The sequence below is a fragment of the Heterodontus francisci genome, chromosome 22, assembly GCF_036365525.1.
Source record: "Heterodontus francisci isolate sHetFra1 chromosome 22, sHetFra1.hap1, whole genome shotgun sequence".
NCBI lineage: Eukaryota > Metazoa > Chordata > Chondrichthyes > Heterodontiformes > Heterodontidae > Heterodontus > Heterodontus francisci.
Window position 1 is genome coordinate 7,892,405 of NC_090392.1, and position 16,256 is coordinate 7,908,660.

The following is a 16,256-nucleotide window of genomic DNA, read 5'->3' on the forward strand; positions in this document are numbered from 1 at the left end:
CACTTATACTGTTCACCTGGTAACATGTCCTGTGTATATTTAACAATCAGGGGAACACACTCTCCTCACTTATACTGTTCTCCTGGTAACATGTCCTGTGTATATTTAACAATCAGGGGAACACACTCTCCTCACTTATACTGTTCACCTGGTAACATGTCCTGTGTATATTAAACCATCAGGGGAACACACTCTTCTCACTTATACTGTTCACCTGGTGACATGTCCTGTGTATATTAAACCATCAGGGGAACACACTCTCCTCACTTATACTGTTCAAATGGTGATATGTCCTGTGTGTATTTAACCATCAGGGGATCATACTCTTCTCACTTATAATGTTTACCTGGTAACATGTCCCGTGTGTATTAAACAATCAGGGGAACACACTCTCCTCACTTATTCTGTTCAAATGGTGATATGTCCTGTGTATATTAAACCATCAGGGGAACACACTCTCCTCACATATTCTGTTCACCTGGTAACATGTCCCGTGCGTATTAAACCATCAGGGGAACACACTCTCCTCACTTATACTGTTCACCTGTTGACATATCCCGTGTATATTAAACAATCAGGGGAACACAATCTCCTCACTTATACTGTTCATCTGGTAACATGTCCCGTGTGTATTAAACCATCAGGGGAACACACTCTCCTCACTTAAACTGTTCATCTGGTAACATGTCCCCCGTGTATTAAACCATCAGGGGAACACAACCTCCTCACTTATACTGTTCATCTGGTAACATGTCCCGTGTATATTAAACCATCAGGGGAACACACTCTCCTCAAATATTCTGTTCACCTGGTAACATGTCCCGTGAGCATTAAACAATCAGGGGAACACACTCTCCTCACTTATACTGTTCACCTGGTGTCATGTCCCATGTGTATTAAACCATCAGGGGAATACACTCTCCTCACTTATACTGTTCACCTGGTGTCATGTCCCATGTGTATTAAACCATCAGGGGAACACACTCTCCTCACTTACACTGTACACCTGGTGACATGTCCCATGTATATTAAACAATCAGGGGAACACACTCTCCTCACTTATCCTGTTCACCTTGTAACATGTCCTGTGTATATTAAACAATCAGGGGAACACACTCTAATCACTTATACTGTTCACCTGGTAACATGTCCCGTGTGTATTAAACCATCAGGGGAACACAATCTCCTCACTTACACTGTTCACCTGGTGACATGTCCCATGTATATTAAACAATCAGGGGAACACACTCTCCTCACTTATCCTGTTCACCTGGTAACATGTCCTGTGTATATTAAACCATCAGGGGAACACACTCTCCTCACTTATACTGTTCACCTGGTGACATGTCCCGTGTATATTAAACAATCAGGAGAACACACTCTCCTCACTTATACTGTTCATCTGGTAACATGTCCCGTGTATATTAAACCATCAGGGGAACGCAGTCTCCTCACTTATACTGTTCACCTGGTAACATGGCCTTTGTGTATTAAACAATCTGGGGAACACACTCTCCTCACTTATAGAGTTCACCTGATGACATGTCCCGTGTATATTAAACCATTAGGGGAATGCAGTCTCCTCACTTATACTGTTCACCTGGTAACATGGCCTGTGTGTATTAAACAATCAGGGAAACACACTCTCCTCACTTATACTGTTCACCTGGTAACATGGCCTGTGTGTATTAAACTATCAGGGGAACACACTCTCCTCACTTATATTGTTCATCTGGTAACATGTCCCGTGTGTATTAAACCATCAGGGGAACACAATCTCCTCACTTATACTGTTCACCTGGAAACATGTCCCGTGTATATTAAACCAACAGGGGAACACAATCTCTTCACTTATACTGTTCACCTGGTAACATGTCCCATGCGTATTAAACCATCAGGGGAACACAATCTCCTCACTTATACTGTTCACCTGGAAACATGTCCCGTGTATATTAAACCATCAGGGGAACACACTCTGCTCTCTTAAACTGTTCACCTGGTAACATGTCCCATGTATATTAAACCATCAGGGGAACACACTCTCCTCACTTATACTGTTCACTTGTTAACATTTCCCGTGTATATTAAACAATCAGGGGAACACACTCTCCTCACTTATACTATTCACCTGTTAACAAGTCCTGTTTATATTAAACCATCAGGGGAACACACTCTCCTCACTTATACTGTTCGCCTGGTAACATGTCCTGTGTATATTAAAGTATCTTGGGCACACACTCTCCTCACTTATACTGTTCACCAGTAACATGTCCCGTGTATATTAAACCATCAGCGGAACACACTCTCCTCACTTATACTGTTCACCTGGTTACATGTCCCGTCAGTATTATACAATCGGGGGAACACACTCTCCTCACGTACACTGTTCACCTGGTAACATGTCCCGTGCTTATTAAACCTTCAGGGGAACACATTCTCCTCATTTAAATTGTTCGCCTGGTGACATGTCCTGTGTGCATTAAACAATCAGGGGAACAGAGTTTCCTCACTTATACTGTTCGCCTGGTAACATGTCCTGTGTATATTAAAGCATCTGGGGCACACACTCTCCTCACTTATACTGTTCACCAGGTAACATGTCCCATGTGTATTAAACAATCAGGGGAACACACTCTCCTCACTTATACTGTTCACCTGGTAACATGTCCCGTGTATATTCAATCATCAGGGGAACACACTCTCCTCACTGATACTGTTAACCTGGTAACATGTCCCGTGTGTATTAAACAATCAGGGGAACACACCCTCCTCACTTATACTGTTCACCTGGTAACATGTCCCGTGTGTATTAAACAATCAGGGGAACACACCCTCCTCATTTATACTGTTCACCTGGTAACATGTCCCGTGTGTATTAAACAATCAGGGGAACACACCCTCCTCACTTATACTGTTCACCTGGTAACATGTCCCGTGTATATTAAACAATCAGGGGAACACACTCTCCTCACTTATACTGTTCACCTGGTAACATGTCCCGTGTATATTCAATCATCAGGGGAACACACTCTCCTCACTGATACTGTTAACCTGGTAACATGTCCCGTGTGTATTAAACAATCAGGGGAACACACTCTCCTCACTTATACTGTTCACCTGGTAACATGTCCCATGTATATTAAACCATCAGGGGAACACACTCCCCTCACTTATACTGTTCACCTGGTAACATGTCCTGTGTATATTTAACAATCAGGGGAACACACTCTCCTCACTTATACTGTTCTCCTGGTAACATGTCCTGTGTATATTTAACAATCAGGGGAACACACTCTCCTCACTTATACTGTTCACCTGGTAACATGTCCTGTGTATATTAAACCATCAGGGGAACACACTCTTCTCACTTATACTGTTCACCTGGTGACATGTCCTGTGTATATTAAACCATCAGGGGAACACACTCTCCTCACTTATACTGTTCAAATGGTGATATGTCCTGTGTGTATTTAACCATCAGGGGATCATACTCTTCTCACTTATAATGTTTACCTGGTAACATGTCCCGTGTGTATTAAACAATCAGGGGAACACACTCTCCTCACTTATTCTGTTCAAATGGTGATATGTCCTGTGTATATTAAACCATCAGGGGAACACACTCTCCTCACATATTCTGTTCACCTGGTAACATGTCCCGTGCGTATTAAACCATCAGGGGAACACACTCTCCTCACTTATACTGTTCACCTGTTGACATATCCCGTGTATATTAAACAATCAGGGGAACACAATCTCCTCACTTATACTGTTCATCTGGTAACATGTCCCGTGTGTATTAAACCATCAGGGGAACACACTCTCCTCACTTAAACTGTTCATCTGGTAACATGTCCCCCGTGTATTAAACCATCAGGGGAACACAACCTCCTCACTTATACTGTTCATCTGGTAACATGTCCCGTGTATATTAAACCATCAGGGGAACACACTCTCCTCAAATATTCTGTTCACCTGGTAACATGTCCCGTGAGCATTAAACAATCAGGGGAACACACTCTCCTCACTTATACTGTTCACCTGGTGTCATGTCCCATGTGTATTAAACCATCAGGGGAATACACTCTCCTCACTTATACTGTTCACCTGGTGTCATGTCCCATGTGTATTAAACCATCAGGGGAACACACTCTCCTCACTTACACTGTACACCTGGTGACATGTCCCATGTATATTAAACAATCAGGGGAACACACTCTCCTCACTTATCCTGTTCACCTTGTAACATGTCCTGTGTATATTAAACAATCAGGGGAACACACTCTAATCACTTATACTGTTCACCTGGTAACATGTCCCGTGTGTATTAAACCATCAGGGGAACACAATCTCCTCACTTACACTGTTCACCTGGTGACATGTCCCATGTATATTAAACAATCAGGGGAACACACTCTCCTCACTTATCCTGTTCACCTGGTAACATGTCCTGTGTATATTAAACCATCAGGGGAACACACTCTCCTCACTTATACTGTTCACCTGGTGACATGTCCCGTGTATATTAAACAATCAGGAGAACACACTCTCCTCACTTATACTGTTCATCTGGTAACATGTCCCGTGTATATTAAACCATCAGGGGAACGCAGTCTCCTCACTTATACTGTTCACCTGGTAACATGGCCTTTGTGTATTAAACAATCTGGGGAACACACTCTCCTCACTTATAGAGTTCACCTGATGACATGTCCCGTGTATATTAAACCATTAGGGGAATGCAGTCTCCTCACTTATACTGTTCACCTGGTAACATGGCCTGTGTGTATTAAACAATCAGGGAAACACACTCTCCTCACTTATACTGTTCACCTGGTAACATGGCCTGTGTGTATTAAACTATCAGGGGAACACACTCTCCTCACTTATATTGTTCATCTGGTAACATGTCCCGTGTGTATTAAACCATCAGGGGAACACAATCTCCTCACTTATACTGTTCACCTGGAAACATGTCCCGTGTATATTAAACCAACAGGGGAACACAATCTCTTCACTTATACTGTTCACCTGGTAACATGTCCCATGCGTATTAAACCATCAGGGGAACACAATCTCCTCACTTATACTGTTCACCTGGAAACATGTCCCGTGTATATTAAACCATCAGGGGAACACACTCTGCTCTCTTAAACTGTTCACCTGGTAACATGTCCCATGTATATTAAACCATCAGGGGAACACACTCTCCTCACTTATACTGTTCACTTGTTAACATTTCCCGTGTATATTAAACAATCAGGGGAACACACTCTCCTCACTTATACTATTCACCTGTTAACAAGTCCTGTTTATATTAAACCATCAGGGGAACACACTCTCCTCACTTATACTGTTCGCCTGGTAACATGTCCTGTGTATATTAAAGTATCTTGGGCACACACTCTCCTCACTTATACTGTTCACCAGTAACATGTCCCGTGTATATTAAACCATCAGCGGAACACACTCTCCTCACTTATACTGTTCACCTGGTTACATGTCCCGTCAGTATTATACAATCGGGGGAACACACTCTCCTCACGTACACTGTTCACCTGGTAACATGTCCCGTGCTTATTAAACCTTCAGGGGAACACATTCTCCTCATTTAAATTGTTCGCCTGGTGACATGTCCTGTGTGCATTAAACAATCAGGGGAACAGAGTTTCCTCACTTATACTGTTCGCCTGGTAACATGTCCTGTGTATATTAAAGCATCTGGGGCACACACTCTCCTCACTTATACTGTTCACCAGGTAACATGTCCCATGTGTATTAAACAATCAGGGGAACACACTCTCCTCACTTATACTCTTCGCCTGGTAACATGTCCCATGTGTATTAATCAATCAGGGGAACACACTCTCCTCACTTATACTGTTCACCTGATAACATGTCCCGTCAGTATTAAACAATCCGGGGGAACACTCTCTCCTCACTAATACTGTACACATGGTGACATGTCCCGTCAGTATTAAACAATCAGGGGAACACACTCTCCTCACTTATACTGTTTTCCTGGCAACATGTCCCTTCAGTATTAAACCATCAGGGGAACAAACTCTCCTCACTTATACTGTTCACCTGGTGACATGTCCCGTGTATATTAAACAATCAGGGGAACACAGTCTCCTCACTTATACTGTTCACCTGGAAACATGTCCCGTGTATATTAAACAATCAGGGGAACACAGTCTCCTCACTTATACTGTTCACCTGGTAACATGTCCCGTGTATATTACACCATCAGGGGAACACACTCTCATCACTTATACTGTTCACCTGGTAACATGTCCCGTGTATAATAAACAATCAGGGGAACACACTCTCATCACTTAAACTGTTCATCTGGTAACATGTCCCGTGTATAATAAACAATCAGGGGAACACACTCTCCTCACTTATACTGTTCACCTGGTAACATGTCCCGTGAGCGTTAAACAATCAGGGGAACAGACTCTCCTCACTTATACTGTTCACCTGGGAACATGTCCCGTGAGCGTTAAACAATCAGGGGAACAGACTCTCCTCACTTATACTCTTCACCTGGTAACATGTCCCGTGTATATTAAACAATCAGGGGAACACACTCTCCTCACTTATACTGTTCACCTGGCAACATTTTCCGTGCATATTCAACCATCAGGGGAACACACTCTCCTCACTTATACTGTTCACCTGGTAACATGTCCCGTGTGTATTAAACAATCAGGGGAACACACTCTCCTCACTTAAACTGTTTACCTGGCAACTTGTCCCGTCAGTATTAAACCATCAGGGCAACAAACTCTCCTCACTTATACTGTTCACCTGGTAACATGTCCCGTATATATTAAATAATATGGGGAACACACTCTCCTCACTTATACTGTTCACCTGGTGACATGTCCCGTATATATTAAACAATCAGGGGAACACACTCTCCTCACTTGGTCTGTTCACCTGGTGACATGTCCCATGTATATTAAACCATCAGGGGAACATACTCTCATCACTTATACTGTTCACCTGGTAACATGTCCCGTGTATAATAAACAATCAGGGGAACACACTCTCATCACTTATACTGTTCATCTGGTAACATGTCCCGTGTATAATAAACAATCAGGGGAACACACTCTCCTCACTTATACTGTTCACCTGGTAACATGTCCCGTGAGCGTTAAACAATCAGGGGAACAGACTCTCCTCACATATACTGTTCACCTGGGAACATGTCCCGTGAGCGTTAAACAATCAGGGGAACAGACTCTCCTCACTTATACTCTTCACCTGGTAACATGTCCCGTGTATATTAAACAATCAGGGGAACACACTCTCCTCACTTATACTGTTCACCTGGTAACATTTTCCGTGTATATTCAACCATCAGGGGAACACACTCACCTCACTTATACTGTTCACCTGGTAACATGTCCCGTGTGTATTAAACAATCAGGGGAACACACTCTCCTCACTTAAACTGTTCACCTGGTGACATGTCCTGTGTATATTAAACAATCAGGGGAACACACTCTCCTCACTTATACTGTTCACCTGGTAACATGTCCCGTGTATATTCAATCATCAGGGGAACACACTCTCCTCACTTATACTGTTCACCTGGTAACATGTCCCTTGTATATTAAACAATCAGGGGAACACACTCTCCTCACTTATACTGTTCACCTGGTAACATGTCCCGTGTATATTCAATCATCAGGGGAACACACTCTCCTCACTTATACTGTTAACCTGGTAACATGTCCCGTGTGTATTAAACAATCAGGGGAACACACTCTCCTCACTTATACTGTTCACCTGGTAACATGTCCCATGTATATTAAACCATCAGGGGAAAACACTCTCCTCACTTATACTGTTCACCTGGTAACATGTCCTGTGTATATTTAACAATCAGGGGAACACACTCTCCTCACTTATACTGTTCTCCTGGTAACATGTCCTGTGTATATTTAACAATCAGGGGAACACACTCTCCTCACTTATACTGTTCACCTGGTAACATGTCCTGTGTATATTAAACCATCAGGGGAACACACTCTTCTCACTTATACTGTTCACCTGGTGACATGTCCTGTGTATATTAAACCATCAGGGGAACACACTCTCCTCACTTATACTGTTCAAATGGTGATATGTCCTGTGTGTATTTAACCATCAGGGGATCATACTCTTCTCACTTATAATGTTTACCTGGTAACATGTCCCGTGTGTATTAAACAATCAGGGGAACACACTCTCCTCACTTATTCTGTTCAAATGGTGATATGTCCTGTGTATATTAAACCATCAGGGGAACATACTCTCATCACTTATACTGTTCACCTGGTAACATGTCCCGTGTATAATAAACAATCAGGGGAACACACTCTCATCACTTATACTGTTCATCTGGTAACATGTCCCGTGTATAATAAACAATCAGGGGAACACACTCTCCTCACTTATACTGTTCACCTGGCAACATGTCCCGTGAGCGTTAAACAATCAGGGGAACAGACTCTCCTCACTTATACTGTTCACCTGGGAACATGTCCCGTGAGCGTTAAACAATCAGGGGAACAGACTCTCCTCACTTATACTCTTCACCTGGTAACATGTCCCGTGTATATTAAACAATCAGGGGAACACACTCTCCTCACTTATACTGTTCACCTGGTAACATTTTCCGTGTATATTCAACCATCAGGGGAACACACTCACCTCACTTATACTGTTCACCTGGTAACATGTCCCGTGTGTATTAAACAATCAGGGGAACACACTCTCCTCACTTAAACTGTTCACCTGGTGACATGTCCTGTGTATATTAAACAATCAGGGGAACACACTCTCCTCACTTATACTGTTCACCTGGTAACATGTCCCGTGTATATTCAATCATCAGGGGAACACACTCTCCTCACTTATACTGTTCACCTGGTAACATGTCCCTTGTATATTAAACAATCAGGGGAACACACTCCACTCACTTATACTGTTCACCTGGTAACATGTCCCGTGTATATTCAATCATCAGGGGAACACACTCTCCTCACTTATACTGTTAACCTGGTAACATGTCCCGTGTGTATTAAACAATCAGGGGAACACACTCTCCTCACTTATACTGTTCACCTGGTAACATGTCCCATGTATATTAAACCATCAGGGGAAAACACTCTCCTCACTTATACTGTTCACCTGGTAACATGTCCTGTGTATATTTAACAATCAGGGGAACACACTCTCCTCACTTATACTGTTCTCCTGGTAACATGTCCTGTGTATATTTAACAATCAGGGGAACACACTCTCCTCACTTATACTGTTCACCTGGTAACATGTCCTGTGTATATTAAACCATCAGGGGAACACACTCTTCTCACTTATACTGTTCACCTGGTGACATGTCCTGTGTATATTAAACCATCAGGGGAACACACTCTCCTCACTTATACTGTTCAAATGGTGATATGTCCTGTGTGTATTTAACCATCAGGGATCATACTCTTCTCACTTATTATGTTTACCTGGTAACATGTCCCGTGTGTATTAAACAATCAGGGGAACACACTCTCCTCACTTATACTGTTCACCTGGGAACATGTCCCGTGAGCGTTAAACAATCAGGGGAACAGACTCTCCTCACTTATACTCTTCACCTGGTAACATGTCCCGTGTATATTAAACAATCAGGGGAACACACTCTCCTCACTTATACTGTTCACCTGGTAACATTTTCCGTGTATATTCAACCATCAGGGGAACACACTCACCTCACTTATACTGTTCACCTGGTAACATGTCCCGTGTGTATTAAACAATCAGGGGAACACACTCTCCTCACTTAAACTGTTCACCTGGTGACATGTCCTGTGTATATTAAACAATCAGGGGAACACACTCTCCTCACTTATACTGTTCACCTGGTAACATGTCCCGTGTATATTCAATCATCAGGGGAACACACTCTCCTCACTTATACTGTTCACCTGGTAACATGTCCCTTGTATATTAAACAATCAGGGGAACACACTCTCCTCACTTATACTGTTCACCTGGTAACATGTCCCGTGTATATTCAATCATCAGGGGAACACACTCTCCTCACTTATACTGTTAACCTGGTAACATGTCCCGTGTGTATTAAACAATCAGGGGAACACACTCTCCTCACTTATACTGTTCACCTGGTAACATGTCCCATGTATATTAAACCATCAGGGGAAAACACTCTCCTCACTTATACTGTTCACCTGGTAACATGTCCTGTGTATATTTAACAATCAGGGGAACACACTCTCCTCACTTATACTGTTCTCCTGGTAACATGTCCTGTGTATATTTAACAATCAGGGGAACACACTCTCCTCACTTATACTGTTCACCTGGTAACATGTCCTGTGTATATTAAACCATCAGGGGAACACACTCTTCTCACTTATACTGTTCACCTGGTGACATGTCCTGTGTATATTAAACCATCAGGGGAACACACTCTCCTCACTTATACTGTTCAAATGGTGATATGTCCTGTGTGTATTTAACCATCAGGGGATCATACTCTTCTCACTTATAATGTTTACCTGGTAACATGTCCCGTGTGTATTAAACAATCAGGGGAACACACTCTCCTCACTTATTCTGTTCAAATGGTGATATGTCCTGTGTATATTAAACCATCAGGGGAACACACTCTCCTCACATATTCTGTTCACCTGGTAACATGTCCCGTGCGTATTAAACCATCAGGGGAACACACTCTCCTCACTTATACTGTTCACCTGTTGACATATCCCGTGTATATTAAACAATCAGGGGAACACAATCTCCTCACTTATACTGTTCATCTGGTAACATGTCCCGTGTGTATTAAACCATCAGGGGAACACACTCTCCTCACTTAAACTGTTCATCTGGTAACATGTACCCCGTGTATTAAACCATCAGGGGAACACAATCTCCTCACTTATACTGTTCATCTGGTAACATGTCCCGTGTAAATGAAACCATCAGGGGAACACACTCTCCTCAAATATTCTGTTCACCTGGTAACATGTCCCGTGAGCATTAAACAATCAGGGGAACACACTCTCCTCACTTATACTGTTCACCTGGTGTCATGTCCCATGTGTATTAAACCATCAGGGGAACACACTCTCCTCACTTATACTGTTCACCTGGTGTCATGTCCCATGTATATTAAACAATCAGGGGAACACACTCTCCTCACTTATACTGTTCACCAGGTAACATGTCCTGTGTATATTAAACAATCAGGGGAACACACTCTCCTCACTTATACTGTTCACCTGGTAACATGTCCCGTGTGTATTAAACCATCAGGGGAACACAATCTCCTCACTTACACTGTTCACCTGGTGACATGTCCCGTGTATATTAAACCATCAGGGGAACGCAGTCTCCTCACTTATACTGTTCACCTGGTAACATGGCCTGTGTGTATTAAACAATCTGGGGAACACACTCTCCTCACTTATAGAGTTCACCTGATGACATGTCCCGTGTATATTAAACCATCAGGGGAACGCAGTCTCCTCACTTATACTGTTCACCTGGTAACATGGCCTGTGTGTATTAAACAATCAGGGAAACACACTCTCCTCACTTATACTGTTCACCTGGTAACATGGCCTGTGTGTATTAAACTATCAGGGGAACACACTCTCCTCACTTATATTGTTCATCTGGTAACATGTCCCGTGTGTATTAAACCATCAGGGGAACACACTCTCCTCACTTATACTGTTCACCTGGAAACATGTCCCGTGTATATTAAACCATCAGGGGAACACAATCTCCTCACTTATACTGTTCACCTGGTAACATGTCCCGTGCGTATTAAACCATCTGGGGAACACATTCTCCTCACTTATACTATTCACCTGTTGACATGTCCCATGTATATTAAACCATCAGGGGAACACACTCTGCTCTCTTAAACTGTTCACCTGGTAACATGTCCCATGTATATTAAACCATCAGGGGAACACACTCTCCTCACTTATACTGTTCACTTGTTAACATGTCCCGTGTATATTAAACAATCAGGGGAACACAATCTCCTCACTTATACTGTTCACCTGGTAACATGTCTCGTGCGTATTAAACCATCTGGGGAACACATTCTCCTCACTTATACTATTCACCTGTTGACATGTCCCATGTATATTAAACCATCATGGGAACACACTCTCCTCACTTATTCTGTTCAAATGGTGATATGTCCTGTGTATATTAAACCATCAGGGGAACACACTCTCCTCACATATTCTGTTCACCTGGTAACATGTCCCGTGCGTATTAAACCATCAGGGGAACACACTCTCCTCACTTATACTGTTCACCTGTTGACATATCCCGTGTATATTAAACAATCAGGGGAACACAATCTCCTCACTTATACTGTTCATCTGGTAACATGTCCCGTGTGTATTAAACCATCAGGGGAACACACTCTCCTCACTTAAACTGTTCATCTGGTAACATGTACCCCGTGTATTAAACCATCAGGGGAACACAATCTCCTCACTTATACTGTTCATCTGGTAACATGTCCCGTGTAAATGAAACCATCAGGGGAACACACTCTCCTCAAATATTCTGTTCACCTGGTAACATGTCCCGTGAGCATTAAACAATCAGGGGAACACACTCTCCTCACTTATACTGTTCACCTGGTGTCATGTCCCATGTGTATTAAACCATCAGGGGAACACACTCTCCTCACTTATACTGTTCACCTGGTGTCATGTCCCATGTGTATTAAACCATCAGGGGAACACACTCTCCTCACTTACACTGTTCACCTGGTGACATGTCCCATGTATATTAAACAATCAGGGGAACACACTCTCCTCACTTATACTGTTCACCAGGTAACATGTCCTGTGTATATTAAACAATCAGGGGAACACACTCTCCTCACTTATACTGTTCACCTGGTAACATGTCCCGTGTGTATTAAACCATCAGGGGAACACAATCTCCTCACTTACACTGTTCACCTGGTGACATGTCCCGTGTATATTAAACCATCAGGGGAACGCAGTCTCCTCACTTATACTGTTCACCTGGTAACATGGCCTGTGTGTATTAAACAATCTGGGGAACACACTCTCCTCACTTATAGAGTTCACCTGATGACATGTCCCGTGTATATTAAACCATCAGGGGAACGCAGTCTCCTCACTTATACTGTTCACCTGGTAACATGGCCTGTGTGTATTAAACAATCAGGGAAACACACTCTCCTCACTTATACTGTTCACCTGGTAACATGGCCTGTGTGTATTAAACTATCAGGGGAACACACTCTCCTCACTTATATTGTTCATCTGGTAACATGTCCCGTGTGTATTAAACCATCAGGGGAACACACTCTCCTCACTTATACTGTTCACCTGGAAACATGTCCCGTGTATATTAAACCATCAGGGGAACACAATCTCCTCACTTATACTGTTCACCTGGTAACATGTCCCGTGCGTATTAAACCATCTGGGGAACACATTCTCCTCACTTATACTATTCACCTGTTGACATGTCCCATGTATATTAAACCATCAGGGGAACACACTCTGCTCTCTTAAACTGTTCACCTGGTAACATGTCCCATGTATATTAAACCATCAGGGGAACACACTCTCCTCACTTATACTGTTCACTTGTTAACATGTCCCGTGTATATTAAACAATCAGGGGAACACAATCTCCTCACTTATACTGTTCACCTGGTAACATGTCCCGTGCGTATTAAACCATCTGGGGAACACATTCTCCTCACTTATACTATTCACCTGTTGACATGTCCCATGTATATTAAACCATCAGGGGAACACAATCTCCTCAATTATACTGTTCACCTGGTAACATGTCCCGTGCGTATTAAACCATCTGGGGAACACATTCTCCTCACTTATACTATTCACCTGTTGACATGTCCCATGTATATTAAACCATCAGGGGAACACACTCTGCTCTCTTAAACTGTTCACCTGGTAACATGTCCCATGTATATTAAACCATCAGGGGAACACACTCTCCTCACTTATACTGTTCACCTGTTAACAAGTCCTGTTTATATTAAACCATCAGGGGAACACACTCTCCTCACTTATACTGTTCACCTGGTAACATGTCCCGTGTATATTAAACAATCAGGGGAACACATTCTCCTCACTTATACTGTTCACCTGGTAACATGTCCGGTGTATATTAAACCTTCAGGGGAACACACTCTCCTCACTTATACTGTTCACCTGGTAACATGTCCGGTGTATATTAAACCTTCAGGGGAACACACTCTCCTCACTTATACTGTTCACCTGGTAACATGTCCCGTGTATATTAAACCATCAGGGGAACACACTGTCCTCACTTATACTGTTCACCTGGTAACATGACCCGTTTATAATCAACCATCAGGGGAACACACTCTCCTCACTTATACTGTTCATCTGGTAACATTTTCCGTGTATAATAAACAATCAGGGGAAAACACTCTCCTCACTTATTCTGTTCACCTGGGAACATGTCCCGTGTATATTAAACCATCAGGGGAACACTCTCTCCTCACTTATACTGTTCACCTGGTAACATTTTCCGTGTATATTCAACCATCAGGGGAACACACTCTCCTCACTTATTCTGTTCACCTGGTAACATGTCCCGTGTGTATTAAACAATCAGGGGAACACACTCTCCTCACTTAAACTGTTCACCTGGTGACATGTCCTGTGGATATTAAACAATCAGGGGAACACACTCTCCTCACTTATACTGTTCACCTGGTAACATGTCCCGTGTATATTCAATCATCAGGGGAACACACTCTCCTCACTTATACTGTTCAGCTGGTAACATGTCCCGTGTGTATTAAACAATCAGGGGAACACACTCTCCTCACTTATACTGTTCACCTGGTAAAATGTCCCGTGTATATTAAACAATCAGGGGAACACACTCTCCTCACTTATACTGTTCACCTGGTAACATGTCCCGTGTATATTCAATCATCAGGGGAACACACTCTCCTCACTTATACTGTTAACCTGGTAACATGTCCCGTGTGTATTAAACAATCAGGGGAACACACTCTCCTCACTTATACTGTTCACCTGGTAACTTGTCCCATGTATATTAAACAATCAGGGGAACACACTCTCCTCACTTATCCTGTTCACCTGGTAACATGTCCTGTGTATATTAAACCATCAGGGGAACACACTCTCCTCACTTATACTGTTCACCTGGTGACATGTCCCGTGTATATTAAACAATCAGGAGAACACAATCTCCTCACTTATACTGTTCATCTGGTAACATGTCCCGTGTATATTAAACCATCAGGGGAACGCAGTCTCCTCACTTATACTGTTCACTTGGTAACATGGCCTGTGTGTATTAAACAATCTGGGGAACACACTCTCCTCACTTATAGAGTTCACCTGATGACATGTCCCGTGTATATTAAAACATCAGGGGAACGCAGTCTCCTCACTTATACTGTTCACCTGGTAACATGGCCTGTGTGTATTAAACAATCAGGGAAACACACTCTCCTCACTTATACTGTTCACCTGGTAACATGGCCTGTGTGTATTAAACTATCAGGGGAACACACTCTCCTCACTTATATTGTTCATCTGGTAACATGTCCCGTGTGTATTAAACCATCAGGAGAACACAATCTCCTCACTTATACTGTTCACCTGGAAACATGTCCCGTGTACATTAAACCATCAGGGGAACACAATCTCCTCACTTATACTGTTCACCTGGTAACATGTCCCGTGCTTATTAAACCATCTGGGGAACACATTCTCCTCACTTATACTATTCACCTGTTGACATGTCCCATGTATATTAAACCATCAGGGGAACACACTCTGCTCTCTTAAACTGTTCACCTGGTAACATGTCCCATGTATATTAAACCATCAGGGGAACACACTCTCCTCACTTATACTGTTCACTTGTTAACATGTCCCGTGTATATTAAACAATCAGGGGAACACACTCTCCTCACTTATACTGTTCACCTGTTAACAAGTCCTGTTTATATTAAACCATCAGGGGAACACACTCTCCTCACTTATACTGTTCAGCTGGTAACATGTCCCGTATGTATTAAACAATCAGGGGAACACACTCTCCTCACTTATACTGTTCACCTGGTAACATGTCCCGTGTATATTAAACAATCAGGGGAACACACTCTCCTCACTTATACTGTTCACCTGGTA